The following is a 12,517-nucleotide window of genomic DNA, read 5'->3' as shown; positions in this document are numbered from 1 at the left end:
TTAACGTCTGCACCAATTTTGAAATTTCCTATTTTTGACGATAAATATCCCTTTGTTGTGAGAACGGATGCGTCATCCGTTGGCCTAGGAGCCGTTTTATTACAAAATATTAATGGGAATTTACACCCAATTGAATATTGTTCTAGAAAATTAAATCCCGCTGAAATGAGATATTCCGCTTATGAGTTAGAGCTTTTAGCTGTAATTTTTTCATTAAATACTTTTAGTGACTACCTTGTCGATAGACATTTTTTCTTAGAAACCGATAACAATGCTTTAGTGTATCTTTTTAATTCACCACAAAAATTTAACAAACTTTCGAGATGGATTTTGACACTGTCAAAATTCAATTTTACACCGAAACATATTAAGGGCATAGATAATACTGCAGCAGATTGTTTATCTAGATTGTTTTCGAATGGTAATTTCTCTACAAATAATTTTTTATTAAAAAATGATAATGGTAGTAATTATTCGGGTGAAGATCCATCTTTAGTTGACAATAATAATTTGGTCAAAGATGAATCTTTACAAAACGACCCGGTTTTTCTATTAAATACTTTAGTTACTGAACCTCAGGGTTTTCTTTCAATTAAGCTTGCACAAGAGAATTGTAATCAGTGTAAATTCATAATGGATCAATTAAAAAATGGCCATAATGTTAATAACTTTTCACTTAAAGACGGTCTTTTGCTGCGCGAAGTTGGACGGAATAAATTAAAACGAATAGTTCTACCAGATTCAATGCTTGAATATGTCATTAAATATTATCATAATTCTTTATATGGTCAGCATGGTGCTGTAACTAAAACTTATAGAGAAATTGCCAAAAGATTTTATCATAATTTATTATATAAAAAAGTTGTAGAATTTATTAAAAATTGTACAGTTTGTCAACAATTTAAACCTTATAATAAAAATACCAATGTGCACACAAAGTCAACGGTTCCCACTGGTATTTGGGATAAACTTTACATAGACTTTATCGGTCCTTTAATTCCATCTTTGGATGGTGGAATGAAATATATTTTAGTTATTCTTGATTCATTTAGTAAATTTGCTATTACATACTCTACACGTAGGGCAACGGCGGAAGTGGTTATTAAATTTCTTCATAAAACTTTTATGCAATTTGGTTACCCTGCATGTGTTGTTAGTGATAATGCTAAATGTTTTGTGGCCCAAAAATACAAAAATTTTTTATTCAATCATGGTGTTAGAGCAGCTTATATTTCAAGCTATCACGCATGTGCTAATATGTCAGAGAGATTAAATAGAAATTTAAAAATTAATATGGCGTGTATTATAAAGCAATATGCCTTGGAGCATAAAGCTTGGACTAAAGTTTTACCATATTTTACTTTTCAATATAACAATAGTTATCATACTTCTATTGGAACTTCTCCAGTCGAAATTTTTTTTAAACGACGTTTAAATAACACCTTGGATTTAGGGCTAGAAACTTATAATTATTTTACGGCAGATAAACCACCAACACATGAAGAGGTTAAACAAGCATTAGTTAAAATGAATCAAATTATAAATAAACGTAAAGGTAATACTGTAGATGTTAAATACAGGGTGGATCAGATAGTCTGTGTAAAGCTTCCTAAGTATCGTGCGGCCTTTGATACTGACAGTAAATTTCAACCTAGATATTCAGGTCCAAAAAGAATTTTACGTTTTACTGGACCAGTGTCGGTCGAGCTTTTTGACGAGAATGATAATACTTTATCTCGTGTGCATGTTAGTCATCTGAAGCCCTATCAACCACAAATAGTGCAAAATTAATTTTTTTTTCTCTCTTCTCTCTCCGCTTTATTCTCTTTTTCTTTATTCTTCGAATTTTTTTAGGGCGGGGGAGTGTTACAAACTGTTGGCAAACTAATTATAATTAATTAATTAGTAATAAATTATGCAAACAAAATGTAAAATATCAAACTTTAAATCTGTCTGCGACGGTACATATGCAATTAAAAAGTTTACTCTGTCGGTGACTGTACTTTATTTTTTTTCAACTTTGTTATTTATTTTTTTTGCAACTGTTAGTTCTAAAAATTGTCACCAGTCACCCGAACAGAGCTCAGTGCAATTTGAGTTAAAAAATAGTCTCTTTTTAAATTTTAAGCGTCATAAGGAAAACATCTTGGAATAATTAATTTAAATTATTTATTCCAAGATGGATACTCTTTTTTTTTAAACACACCTTTAGTGTGTGGCAATAATTAAATTATTTAATTTTTTATAATTTATTTATTTAATTCTTTCAAGAATTTATATTTTTTGAATACGACAGTTTATACATATATTTTTGTTAAATGTCGTTTATTGAAAACACACAATTATACAGAGTGTAAAAGGGACATTCTGTAATAATTTAAAAATTGTGTAACTTTATATTATTTTCCTTTGTATGTTTTTTGTGGCGTTTAGAATTTTATTTGTGAGCACAATTCCTTATAAAATGTAATTTTATGGAATTGTATTCACTGTGATCACAAACTACATACAGGTAACATTTTATTATATATTTAGATATGTTAATTTTTTTTTAAAGTTATATCGAAAGATGTTTTTTTCAAAAACTTTGTATTTTGGCTTTAAATTCAACATGTGAAATTTCATGTAAGTTTCAAGTTCAATTACGTTATGTAAAACATTTTATATTTTTTGAATTAATGAAATAAACAAACTTTATATTTTTTTTATTTTAAACGTAGACTTTTTATTTGTATTGTTAATACTTTCTGGGGGGTAATCGCCTTCGGCGTTATCTTTGGGCCTAGCACGTAAATTGATCTGTTTCGGTTTTTTTTAAACATTAGTAAAAATCTTAAACATATTTTTATTTTTGAATGTTTCAAACCGGGATGTTTCCCTTTAGTAACACGGTTTAATATTTTTTTGGATATGGTAAATATTAATCTAGGTGTTCTGGGGGTTGCGAGGAATTTTGGCTGAGGCTGACTTCTTGTTCTCGACGCAAGTCGAGAATCAATTAAGTATTTGAATTTGGGAAAATAAAAAATACGTTTCTTTTTTTTTCTAATTACCTCACCAAAACATTAATTCCCGCAACAACTCCTTCTTTAATCAATATCAAAGTGATGGTCAAGGACATCAGTTGAGGTGAAAAGGATGCTTAGAAAGCTATCATTTTTGGGACGAATTTTTGTAAATATTTTATTAAAATGGAAATATTTGAGTTGACTTTGTTCTTTTGAACTATTGTTATGAATTACCTAATTATTTTACCATTTCACTTTTCGAAATGAATTGAGCCATATTTATTTGACCATTCATTTCCATAGTAATTATTTATATGTTAAAATTATATGTCATGCCTTTTCCAAGCTAAATTGATTTTGAAGATCTAATTGTTTCGGGTTTGTAACCCTAAGCTGAAACATAGCTAAGAAAACTCTCCGTAAAATTACCTTTCAAATGAAACTAAAAAAATTAAAATCGGTTCATCCGTTTAGGCGCTTCGATGCCACACACAGACAAACACACAGACACACACACAAAGCGGTCAAACTTATAACACCCCTTTTTTACAATTTTTTTATACAATTACGTACATATTTGAATGAATAGAATTTTTATTAATTTTAAGCTTGATGCGCAACGCCGAAGTCTCTTAAAGAGAAGTATCTGAAAAGTTTGTTAACACAACCTTTTCACGGATTCTGAAAATAGTCCCTTAAATTTCCAACCATTTTGAAATCGCAGTCAAGTACATAGATATAACATTTCTATATTAGCATTTTCAATTTTTGTTTTGTTTGAAATAATAAAATGACTAACCAAACAATTGATCTTAATATTAGCAAACTTAAGTTGATATCAAAGAAATTCTTTATAATAATTATATTAATAGTAATAAAAGAAGACATTGTTAAATGGAGCAAAAGTATTTCATTTACATAGTTTATTATTTTAAACTAATACCTTGTAAGAAGAATAATAATAACATAATTTTTATTATTTGTTTGGTTATTCAAGCTGAAAGATGTAATAATAAATATTACATTGAATATGATTTTATAAGAACAACAACAATAACAACAATAAGCAAACCAAATCAAACCACCACAATTGAACTCTGTATGGTAATACAGTTATTGTTTTAACTATATTATTTTATTCGGATTATCTATCAATATTGTAATAGTTTAGTCAGTTCTAAAACAGAGGTAAAATATTCTTTATGTAATACTGGATAATTATGCCATGTATATATGAAATATACATAGTATATTAAGCTTAGTCCCAAGTTTGTAACGTTTAAAAATATTGACGCTACGAAAAAAAAATTTGTCATAGGTGTTCATAGAATCACCGAATTAGTCCATTTACGATTGTCTGCCTATCTGTCTGACCGCCTGTCATCACGATTACTCAAAAACGAAAAAAGATATCCAGCTTAAATTTTTATAGCGTGCTAAGGACGTAAAAAGTGATGTCAAGTTCGTAAATGAGCAACATAGGTCAATTGGGTCTTAACCTATGGATCCGTAGAACCCATCTTTAAACCGTTAGAGATAGAAGAAAAGTTTAAATGTAAAAAATCTTCCTCATAAAAAATAAACAACTTTTTTATGAAACATTTTTTCGTAAACATCACTGTTTACCCGTGAGGGCGCAAATTAGGCGTAAATTGTATAGTATGTATAATATGGGAATATATATATATATATATATATATATATATATATATATATATATATATATATATATATATATATAGCAGTTATGTATGTGTGACATGTATGTATGTGTAATGTGATAGAGTAATCAACACTGTCTTTGCGTGGTATTTCCACAATGAACTCAGTCAATTGTTTGTTTTCACTTGTTTACATCTAAATTGCATTTGAAAACCAAAAAAGCGGGCTTCGAACTTGGGTTATAAATTTATCGATAGAATTTGTTTTATCACTTTTAATAAGGAATTTAGTTATTGATTGATTGATAAGTTCATTACATAACAGTGTTTAATCTGTTCGGCTTATTCTTCAGATTTCAATTAGTTAAAATATATGATTATATAAAATAAAATTCATATGACAAAAGTTATGAATTATTTTACATTTATAAAACACAAAGTCATTGTCAACTTGAACCCTAACTGTTGTATCTACTGTAAAATAAGTGGTTTTTGATTATGGCATCTGTACCTCTACCTATATATAGTGGTTTTGTATGATAATAATTATTATTACTGCTGCTTTTCAAAATATACTAACTAACAACTATGCATAATATATTTTAAGATGTAATAACGTCTACAGTAAAATTAAATTTTAAGATAGAGTTGTGATATTATAGCGCCACTTATTCACATAATATTGTATAAAATGTAATGTATTATAAATTAGTAATTTTATGCTTGCTAGTAAATAAAGTTCTTATCCCTATATATTATAAATGTGAAAGTAACGATGTTTGTTTGTTTGTTACGCTTTCACGTAAAAACCTAACGAATGGATTTAAATAAAACTGTACAACAATATAGCTCATACATCAGAATAACACATGAGCTATAATTTATAAAGATATATAAAAAAAAAATTAAAATTAAAAATATTAGATTTCTGTAAAAAATTTAAAATAGTAAATGTCAAACAATTCATAGCCATCTTTTCTGATATACTCAATGAATTATGACTATTTTACACTTAAAAAAAATTGAAAACTATTAATATATTTTAGCTGTGTAAAACAATTCCTTCGAGTGTTATCGAAGGGGAATAAGTGAGATCAAGAGAGGTGGATGCTATAAAGCGGTGGTTAGTTTTAAACCCAATGAAGCGGGCGGGTATCAAGCTCGTATAATATACAATTTTACAATATTATTATAGTAGACGAAATTCACATTTTAAGATATTTTAAGCAAATACCTCTGTCAAAATTTTGCTATACGCATTTAAATGGAACTAAAATAGCGTTTATAGATAGTAGGTATACTAAAACAGATGTCTTACTTTTTTTTTAAAGTTTTAAAACAATCACTAATTTTTTATAAAAAAAAAAAGTGAATAAAAGAAAGAATAAGAGTCTGAAAGAACATTATCTAAGGGACAAAATAGGTGGCTGTTGGAAATATATTCAATTTTCATCTATATAAGCGAAAAGTTACCCAACTATTTAATGTTGAAAAATAATAAATAATACCGGATTAGAATTGCATCCGACATGAAATAGTTGATGCAACTCAACTGTATTAATAATTCATAATTCTATTATATTTATATGTACGCGGAAATGTTTTAAACCGATAGATACGACAAGTTTATAAGATATATATTTATAACCTTAATGTCACAAGTATATAAATATTACTAGCAGACACCCGCCCACTTTGATGGGCAATTTCTCCTTTAAAAACAAAGACTATCATGTTATTGTTCTCACTTATTCTCCCTTTTGTTCAAAATTTTATGGATTTTAATTCTTTTACCTAATTTTTATACTTTTTGAATCAAAATTACCCCATTCACTGAGTTTCATCAAATTCAAGTACAAAAACTTTTTTTGCGTTTTACTCGATTTTTTCAAAGGGGTACCCCTTAAAAAAATTGCAAAAAATCGGGAAATTTTTTTGATCTCCAATTTCCATAAAACTCAGTATATAAGGTAATTTTGACCCAAAAAATGCAAAAATCGGGTGCATTTAATGACTGGTCGAATAGATTTTGAGATACGGACTAAAAACGATCCAAATATTCCGATATCTCAGAAACTCTGCATCCAATCATTAAATTAATCTGATTTTTATACTTTTTGGATCAAAATTACCCCATCCACTGAGTTTCATCAAATTCAAGCACAAAAATTTTTTTTGCGTTTTTCTCGATTTTTTTAAAGGGGTACCCCTTAAAAAAATTGCAAAAAATCGAGAAATTTTTTTGATCTCCAATTTCGATAAAACTCAGTATATAAGGTAATTTTGACCCAAAAAATGCAAAAATCGGGTGCATTTAATGACTGGTCGAATAGATTTTGAGATACGGACTAAAAACGATCCAAATATTCCGATATCTCAGAAACTCTGCATCCAATCATTAAATTAATCTTATTTTTATACTTTTTGGATCAAAATTACCCCACCCAGTGAGTTTCATCAAATTCAAACACAAAATTTTTTTTTTGCGTTTTTCTCGATTTTTTTAAAGGGCCCCTTAAAAAAATCGAGAAATTTTTTTGATCTCCAATTTCGATAAAACTCAGTTTATAAGGTAATTTTGACCCAAAAAGTACAAATATCGGGTACATTTGATATAACTGGTCGAATAGTTCCCAGAATCTCAGAAACTCTGCATTGTAACTTATTATAGGCGTTGATCGATCAGTCAGCTTCCATTCTTATATAGAATAGGACACTTAAATAAAATACATGGTTGACTCTGTTGTCAATGGAGCTTGTTGCATTGCGATTATTTATAATGTAGAAGACTATGTACGGGCCTGTATAATCTGCAACAATACCATTTTCTGATGAAAATAAGCTCTTGCAGCAACTTTTATTATTATAAAAGTGGTAAATATAAAAATTACCCCACACATAACCAAATATACATGTTAAATATTTATTAATATCAAAACAATTGCACAAACTTTTCAATTCTTGTATCAAGTATAATATAAACGATACCATAGAATACGGAAATGATAATGAACGGGGCTATTTTGGACAAAATGCGAATATGGTACATCCATTTATTTTCATAATAGACTATGAGCACATTATAGAAGTAAAAATTATTTGACTACGTTTTTCTTCCTTTCAGAAAATTGATAAAGACAAGCTTGGTAAAAGAAATTCGAGGCTTTAACCATTTTCCATTTGTAACTGGAAGATTTTCAAGGGTCGTAAGGTTAAAATTTGTGTGCACTAAAAGAAAAAACTATAAAACTTAATGGATGTTACTGAAATATGATTAAGCACTCAATGATTCCCTAGCTTCCAAGACTATCATTTTGTCCTAGCTTCCCAGAGCTCGCACAATATCTCATACGAAAATTGATGATATTAAAGCACCTAATCAGAATTGCATCAAACGTAGGTAGAACCATTCGAAATATAACTAGCTTATAAACAGTCAGACAGGTAAAAAAACTTTGTTTATAATGTACAAAAACGAATACATGTAAATATATATTGCGTACTAAACGCTGATTTCTAACGAGTCTTAGCTTTTCAAATCAGAAATTTTAAAAATTTGAATAGTCATAATATCATAATAATTAAATGAACTAATGAGCTCTTAAACCATTGTCGTTCAAAAATAAAGAAAATCGTTAGAGTTAGCAGAGGAACAAGTAGAAATTTGTTTTAAAACTACTATTTCCAGCATTACCTACCTATTAAAATTAATATTTTAATTTAGAGTGGTGTATTTGACAATCTGTTTCTTTGAAAGTTCAAACTAAGGCAAAATGATATATGTCTTCAAGAGCGTATAATAAGTAAGTCTAATTCAGCTCACTGGTTGGGCAAAGGCTTCCCCTAACAGCTTCCAATTTCCCCTATTCCTGCCTTGCATATCCCCAAACATCCTGATTATTTATCAATTTAATCCCTCCAACGTTTTATCTGGCGTCCCTTTTTTCTTCTGCATTTATAAAGTGCCCATGTAATCGTGTTATTAGTACGGCGCGCATTCTAAAGCCTTGACATATATCCCGCCCATTGCCACTTTAACATTTTAATGTGTATGCATACATCTTTTTTTTTTATGTTTTTAGAAGGAATTTTTTTCGACCTTTTAAAACTAAGCATGGCTTGTTTGAGACCTAAATGAGCGAAGTTTTTATACTCCTTTGCATTTTTTTCAAATGTCAACAAAACCAACCCAAAAATAGGTCACACAACAGGTGAAGTAATAAACTAGTCTTATCCCTTAGTTTTATACACGAGAAAATTCATTCTGTTCATAAATTCTAGAACAAAACTATTTATTTTTGTGCAAACAAAAACTATTTCCGAACTTCAAAAACCTAAAGCTTTTGGACTTTGTACCCAAAAAGATTTTTGTTAAAAAGCATATAAACTGTCTTTTCTTAAAGTTGTATACAATTTAGCATAAAGAATTTTTATACTTGATTTGTCCAAGTATAAATTGATTAGTGTGTGATTCGGTGTTTGTGTCAACATTTATATAAATAAATAAAATATATTCGAATAAGTAAGTAAGTATTATATTAGTTTTATTTTATATTATTTATATAAGAAAAGTAAAAATAATTATAAAACAACAAAAGGTACGTACAACATTATTTATTACATATGTCAATTTTTTATTTTTCAAATAAATTTAAATGGTTTTGATTTACCATAATAATGGATCTTGTTTCATTTTAAGTATATTTTTTATTTCAAATGTAAATTAATGTACTTATAATAATAAATACTGTTGTTTTCATTGAGTTTAGTACCAATACAATGCACCACTACCACTCTATATGTGTACCTATACGATTACTGTCTGTATGTTTTTACTTCAATACGTTAAGGTAATTCACTCGAAAATTCGATTAAAAAAACTGAAAAATCGCCTAAAGAATACGTTAACAAGGATAATAACAAGTAAAATTTACAAAATTTAAGAACTCCAGACAAATTTTTCTTGTATGGAACCCTAAACTGGCACTTGAAACATATCTAAGAACACTCTCCATTAAATTATATTTTTCCTTGAAGGCTTTTCCAAACTAAACCGATTTTGAAGATCATTGTCTATTTTTTAGTTATTCCGGATACGGAACCCTAAACTCGCACATGAAACATAGCTAAGAACACTTTTCTTTAAATTACTTTTCAAACGAAACAAAAAAAAAATAAAATCGATTTATCTTTTTAGACACTGCGATTCTACAGACAGACAGGCAGACACACACACATGGAGGGTTAAGAAAAGATCCAAATGTCATGAGGTTGTATATTTATTGCTACATTACGAACGCCACCGTCCCCCGTATGATAAACTTTGGCTAGATTCACTTCATTTTTTTAATCTTGATCAATATTTTCTTTATTTTTTCGATCACCCTTGTGAAATTTCCTTAAAACTCAGCTAATGAATGATTTTGAACTTTCTGGATTTTAAAACAATGCTGCAGTCTCTCTCAAAAATGATAGATGCTATTGGATTTAGTTGAATTATTTGAAGGTATTGATTATGAAGATGATATCTGAATATTAAACCATAGTCATAGTGGCATTCAACACCATCTGTCACATCTTGCTGAAGAAGCAAAGATACCACAAATTGAAGAAGCATAGATGGACTATATCCAAATCGGACATAAAAATAAGCGCTCACAAAATCACGTCAATGAGAATAAACACGAATTACGACGGGAATTTCATTCTAGCTGACGATGATCTAGAAAATTGTCTCAAATTCTCATAATTGGGAAGCTTGATAAAAAAGAATGGTTGCGCCTAGTTCACACATGTGTATCAGCCAAAACTGCAAGACTAGAAGTTTAAATAAGTGTTTTCTCAGTTTTCATCTAAGCGTGTGAAAAATACAAAATCACCAACAGTAGTACAACTAGCAAACTTCAAGTATTTGCAATCAACTGACTCGAACACATGCCAAAATGAACAGTATCTATGGGAAGATTAAAAGAGAAAATGACAATGAATCGGCCACATTCAAAAAATCAACTAACTGCTAGAACAACTTAGAATTAAGCAAATATGGCTTAGAACAGCTCATTATAAATTATAAGAAATAGGCAAGATTTGGAAAAAAGTAAATATGTTTGCCCATAGCCAAAGTTTAAAGTTTTGGCTCCCTTTGGCCATTTCAGGAGTTCCTCAATTACTTATTATTGTCAAAAACCTCTAGCACATTATTTTTAATAAACATACACATTAGTGTGCGCGGATTCTGGTTTTATTCTTTATAAAAGCTTGTCAATACAAAAAATATAAAATTATTATTATCGTCATTATTATACTTTTTTTTTTAATATAAAAATCCAAGAGTACAGTTACGTTTTCGTATTTACGTGTTACAACTAAAGACCTCTACTCTTTACTGATCTCGGTATAGTAAGAGTATATTACAGAGTGCTATCACATAGAGAGTTGGTTGGTTTCCTCAGTCATCACCCATCATCAGTCAACAACATCATCGCATCATCGATCGATCGATCGTCAGTACATAATTTTTATTATTTTTTTTAAATATTTGTTTCTTTTTGAATTGTATTTTATTGATAGATTATTATTATTACATGTACTTATACTTGTGGTATGATAGGGTATGCATTATGTTATTGTCTGTGTTGTGTGTGAGATCACACAAACGATCACGTAATATTATTACTACACACGTAGGAATGAATTCATCATTTTATATAATATTCACAAATAATAAATATAGTGTGATTTTTATATCTTTACACAACTTTAGGCAACACAAAGATTTGGTTCCTTTTTCTATGCTCAGTTATACAGGGCGTCATACAGATTAAGGTCGCAGGTTCGAATCCAGGCAGCGGCAACAATTATAATTGATGGCGGCGGTAGAATTGATCACATTGCTGTCGCTTGGATAAAAACGAAGTAATCGACTCCACCCACATCATAAATTGCAATTGTATATATGAATGTAGTTAAAGAAATAAAGATTAACAAATAATGATGTGGATAACCTCTGTTATAAGCGTATATGTCAGAAAAATGGAGGTGAAACTCTATTATTACTATTCTAACGCCATACTGTGTAGGGGAAAAGATCCGTATATCGGATGGTTGTCTAGTTCCAAATATTTGAATATTTCTCTAACAAAGTACTGTCAAATGTTTCACGTACCAATGATACACTTCTACATGACTGCTCTGTCTCGTGTTCAGAGAATTATCTGTCAAAACATCGACAAAATGAAATAAAAAGTAGTGGTGTTTAGAATCAATATTTAAAAAAATTAAGTCAGTAATTATGATTTCTTTTCATTCTAATTTATTATTTATTAATTGACTAATGCAAAAAATTTTTGCTGAAAAATCAAGAAAATTTCACCTTTTGTGTGAATTTTAATTATTGGATTCTTGTTGTTGCTCAATAACGGATATTCGATATTGGGATAATTGTATTTAGAGACTGTGACTTTGCAGTAAAAACATTTAGATATCTGGGTCTGTTGAAGCAAATTGCGACAATAATCCCACCCTTGGCCAGATCGATAACCCTTTAAAGTCAACATCGCAAGAAGATACGCCACATGTAACAGCTTTCTCAACTCCAACCAAAAAAATACCAAATTCACAATTTCTGTTCAGGTCAAAAAGTCAGAGAATTATATTGACTAATTTTCCAAGTTCCTAATACATAAAATGAATGTATTATCACATATCCGGTATTAGGAACCTCCTATGATGAGCCTTAAATTTCGGATTAAATTGAAATACTTAATCAAGTGTTTAATTTTAAACTTCTATTCTTTAATTCATTAGAAATACATATACCATAAAGATCCAAAATTACACACAGAAATT

Source organism: Chrysoperla carnea, chromosome 2 (genome assembly GCF_905475395.1).
Source record: "Chrysoperla carnea chromosome 2, inChrCarn1.1, whole genome shotgun sequence".
Classification (NCBI taxonomy): Eukaryota; Metazoa; Arthropoda; class Insecta; order Neuroptera; family Chrysopidae; genus Chrysoperla; species Chrysoperla carnea.
The sequence above is the reverse complement of the archived record's forward strand: the minus strand, read 5'-3'. Positions refer to the sequence as shown.